The following is a 5,321-nucleotide window of genomic DNA, read 5'->3' as shown; positions in this document are numbered from 1 at the left end:
TCAGCTGCTGTCTCAGATGTAACGCCTTTACTGGGGCAAGTCAACACAGCCTCTGACAGTTGGTATGCAGCTACTGACCTGGCTAATGTCTTTTCCTCCACACCAGTTTGTGAGGACTACCAGAAGTGGTTTGCTGTTACCCAACAGGGCCAATAGTATGCCTTTACGGTGTTGCCACAGGCTACATTAGTTCTGCTGCTGTCTGCCATAATATAGTCTAAGTGATCTTGATTGTCTTGACATTCCATGAAATATCACACTGGCTCACTCTACTGAAGACATTATGCTGATGGATCTAATGAGTAAGAAGTAGCAAGTACTTTAGATGCCTTAGTAAGATGTATGTAAACCAGAGGGTAGTAGATATACCCCACAAAAATTCAGGTGGTGAGAGGGGCCTGTCACCTCAGATAAATTTCTGGGGATTCAATAGTCTGAAGCATGTTGGGATATCCTCTCTCTGGTATGTGACAAATTGCTGCACCTTGAATCAGCTAGCAGACACACACAAAGATAAGGCACCATGATAGTTTTATGTAAACTTGACTGGGGTACCCAGATATTTAGTTAAATATTATTCTGAATGTGTCTATGACAGTGTTTCTGGATGAGATTCACCTTTGAATTGTTAGACTCAGTAAAGCAGATAGCCCTCCCAATGTGGGTGGGCCACATCCAATCCATTTAAGGCCTGAATAGAACAAAAACCTGGGTAAGAAAATAATTCGTTCTCTCTGGCTGTCTTTGAGTTGGAACATTGGTCTCCTGCCTTCAGACAGACTTGAACTAGAACATATACCATCAATTCTCCTGGTTCTCAGGCCTTCAGACTTCAGCTGGAACTCCACCACCAGGTCTCATGGGTCTCCATCTTGCAGAGGGAAAATCATGTGACCTCTCAGCTTCTATAATAGTGTGAACCAATTCCTTATAATAAATCTGTCTATCTATATAACTATCATATCTATCTTATTGGTTCTATTTCTCTGGAGAACCTTGACTAATATAGGCACTGCATTTGTTAGGTCTTTGGGGATTTGGGGAGGTGATAAATATCACATTTAAGTGTGCTATTTTGACCTGTCTACACAATCACATGAAAATCTTTCAGTTTCAAGTGGGGCCCAGAACAAGAGAAGGCTCTGCAGCAAGTTCAGGCTGCAGGGCAAGCTGCTCTACCACTTGGTCCTGTGATCCAGCAGAGCCTGTGATAGTTGAAGTATCAGTGCCAAATAGAATTGCTTTGTGGAGTCTCTGGCAAGCACCAGTAGAACAGTACAGTAGACAGTGAAGAGCTCTAGGATTCTGGAGTCAGTGAAGACCTCTAGGATTCTGGAGTAAATCTATTATTCTGTTTTTGAGAAAGTGCTTCTGATTTGCTACTGGGCCCCCATAGAGACTGAGTACTTAACCATGGAACATAAGGTAACCATGTAACCTGACCTTTCCATCATGAATTTGATGTTGTCTGATCTACCTAGTCATAAGACTTAGTGTACAGAGCAGCATTCTATTATTGAATGGAAATGGCATATAAGAAACCCAACTCAGGTAGTTCTGGAAAGTACAAGTAAGTGGCATGAACAGATGGCTCAGACTCCTTCAATCTCAACTTCTAGGGACTCAAAATGCATTGTCTTCTATTGCATTGTCTTCTGTCCCTTAACGCATGTCTTCGGCCTCCCATAATGTTTCTCACAACCAGTTAACCAAGAAAGAAGAATTCGAGCCTGGTTTACTACCTACAGATTAATTTTTGCACCCCACTAAAGAGTGATCATGAAGGACAGCTGATAGGCTTTGAATGTTTTTCCCCTCCAAATCTCATGTCAAAATGTGAATCCCAGTGTCGGAGACGGGTGATAATTAGATTATTGGGGTAGATTCCTCATGAATGGTTTAGCCCCATTCCCTTGGTGATAAGTGAGTTCTTGCTCAGTTAGTTCACACTAGGTCTGGTTGTTTAAAAGAGTCTAGGACCTCCCCCTTCTCTCTCTTGCTTCCACTCTCACCATATGACATGCTGGCTTCCCATCACCTTCCACCATGATTATAAGCTCCCTGAGGCCCTCACCAGAGCAGATGCCAGCACCATGCTTCCTGTACAGCCTGCAGAACTGTGAAATGGTTAAACTTCTTTAATTTGTAAATTACCCAGCCTCAAGTAGTCCATAGTGATTCAAGAACATACTAACACAACATTGTGATGGGAAATTGTCCCAGTAGGCAGAACTTTCAGCAGTGATTTTGGTTATGAGAGGGGGAAAGAGATGGCTGAAAGTACAAATCTAAACTGATTCATGATAAGTAATGGTTTGCTTGAGTGGTCAGGCACTTGCAAGGAACAGGACTGGAGGACTGGCAATAAAGAAATCGAGGGAAAAGGTATGTGGACAGAACTCTTTGATCAGGCAAAGAATGTGAAGATATATTTGTGTGCCATGTGAATGACCACCAAAGGGACATTCACTGCAGAGGAGGCTTCTAACCAAGTGAAAAAATAACTTGTTCTGTAGATGTCAGTCAGCCTCTTTCCCAAACCACCTCAAGTGCTTGCTCAATGGCCCATAAACAAGTTGTCATGGTGGCCAAGTGGAGATTATGTATGGACTTAACAACACAAACTTTCCCTACCAAGGCTGACCTGGTTGATACTACTACTGTTGAGTGCTTAATCTGCCAACAGAAGGAACAACATTGAGCCCTGATAAGGCTCCATAGCCACCTGGTGGTAGGTTAATTACATTAAGCCTCTCTCATATGAAGAGGCAGAATTTGGTCTCACTGGAATAGACACATATTCTGGAATAGATTTTCTTTCCTCATCCATAATGTCAGCGCCACCATCCATAAACTCACAGAATACTTTATTCCCTATCAAGACCTCCCTCACAACATTGTGTCTGATCAGTGAACTAATTTCATAGCAAAGAAAATGTGGCAGTGAGCGCATACCCATGAAATTAACTGGTCTTGCCAATACTCCAACACCCAGAGGCAGTTCTTCTAATTGAAATGTGGGATGGCTTGTTGAAGACTCACTTATGATGCCAGTTTGGAAACAGCACCCCAAAAGGAAGGGGTACTGTTTTGCAGGATGCAGTAAATCAGACACTGTTATATGGTCCTGTCACCTCCATAGCCAGAACACATGGATCTGGGTATCAAGAGGTGGAAACGGGAGTGGCTCCTTCCACTATCAGGCCAAATAAAACAATCATTCACAGATTGTTTGCTTACTGTCTAATTTTAAACTTTGCTGTGTTGGAGCTCTTAGTCCACAAGAAGGGAATACTTCCATTAGGGGCCACAATAATGATTCCATTAAACTGGAAGATGAGACCGCCGCTGCGCCATTTTGATCTGTTTATGCCACTGAATCAATAGGCAGAAAGGGGTGAATCTACTCACAAGAGTGATTGATTCTGATCATTTTACAAAGTGGTGGTTATGAAGGGGAAATGGGGTTACTCCTGCACAATAAAGACAAGGAGAACGAGGTCTGGAACCCAGGAGATTTTCTGGGGGCTCCTCTCCATACATCCATGCCCAGTCATGAAGTTCATGGAAAACCACAGCAACTAAAAGAAGGGGCAGGACAATTGAGGACACAGGCCCTTTGGGAATAAAGGCCTGGGTCACTGCACAAGGTAAATATTGCAGAGATGTTGCACTTCTTGCTGAGGAAAAGGAAAATATGCAATGGGTAATCGAAGAAGGAAGCCATAGATATCAGCTACAACCTCATGACCAATTATAGAAATGGAAATGTGGTAGCTTTGGATATTTTCTCTCTGCTTATTAAATGCATGTGTTTATTTATACATACTAACCATTTTTTCACTCTCCTCCTATTTTTTAAATATTTAAGTTGCTGGAAGTTAACTTTGCATTTTAGTCTTTAGGTAGTAGAATATTCAGTGGAACTTAAATGAAATTGAGGAGTAATTAATGTAACTGGCAGTGGATACAATGACTTTTGAGAATGAGTCTTCTCATTTGGGGTAAGGATGAGAACTTCACTTGTAAGAAGGATGGTTGTATTTTGTTAAGAAGTGTGAAGTTCTTTTGTTGTTGTACAGGAGTTCAAACGTATATAAAGAGTACATATGAAAAATAAGTAGCCATAGAAGTGGATGGTGGCAATGACTAATTTATTACCTCTCAGTTCAGATTCACCCTCTGATATCTGCTGTGCAATAATGGCCTAGATTCTATAAGCATTTATCTTTCATGGTGAACATGGTGTTAATTAAACTTCGTGAGCAGAGGATGCTGGAAGGACACTGCAGGAGGAGGGGGGCTTCTCTTTCTGATGGTGGTGTGCTATGTTTTGCTCTTTCTTGCTCTTAATATATGGTCTCAGCAGTGTGTGGGGGTGGGCAGGGGGATCCACTGGTGTTTGTCCCAGCCATCGACTCAAGAGTATTCAGTCCCTTAGCAACCTCACAGCCCTGGCTAGGCCCAGTGAAAACCTCTGCTTGCACTTCCTGACGTGGACACTGGCATGTTCTAGGTGTTGTGCCCAGAGTGATGCCCTGATCCCTCTGCACATCTGCCCACCAGCATCAGCCTGCCTGTGCCCCAGAGGTTTGTTGTCAGCTGCCCAGGAACTATGGACCAGCTCCGGGCAAGGCAACCAATCAGAATTCCTCCCCATCCAGCAGGCTGTGATCACCCCTTCTCCAACAAAGGTCCATATCCTAGGCTTAGGAAGAATCCCCCCTTCCAAGTTTAATCCTTATTTGAGCATTCTCCTTCAGCTCTAGGATCATATAACTATATGATAAGTTACTCTCTTATCATGGTTTAGTAATTCTTTATGTTAAACTTCTGTATAAAAATTACCGTGTGGTTTCTGTCTCTTTATTGCACATAACTGATACAGGGCTACTATGAAGAACTGCTATGAACATTCATGTAAAAGCCTTTGTGTAGACATATGTTTTCATTTCTCTTGGGTAATTATCTAGAATTGGAATTGATGGGTCATATGTTAATGTATGTTTATCTTTCTAAGAAGCAGCCAAATTATTTTCCAAAGTGGCTGTCCTGTTTTGCATTCCTACCAGCAGTGTATGAGCACTCTTGTTACTCTGCATCCTCTCCAACACTTCACATTGCCAGTATTTTAAGTTTTGGCCACTTTGGTGTGTAATGGCATTTCATTGTAATTTCAAGTTGAATTTCGCTGGTATTGAGTGTCTTTTTATGTACATATTGTACATGTATATATTCTCTTCTGTCAAGTATCTGTTTCAATCTTTTTAAATTGCAGTGTTAAACTTATTGTCTTGTAAGAGTTCTTTATATATTGGGTC

This window comes from Pongo abelii, chromosome 13 (assembly GCF_028885655.2).
Source record: "Pongo abelii isolate AG06213 chromosome 13, NHGRI_mPonAbe1-v2.0_pri, whole genome shotgun sequence".
In the NCBI taxonomy this organism is placed as follows: Eukaryota; Metazoa; Chordata; class Mammalia; order Primates; family Hominidae; genus Pongo; species Pongo abelii.
This window is presented reverse-complemented; position numbering follows the sequence as displayed.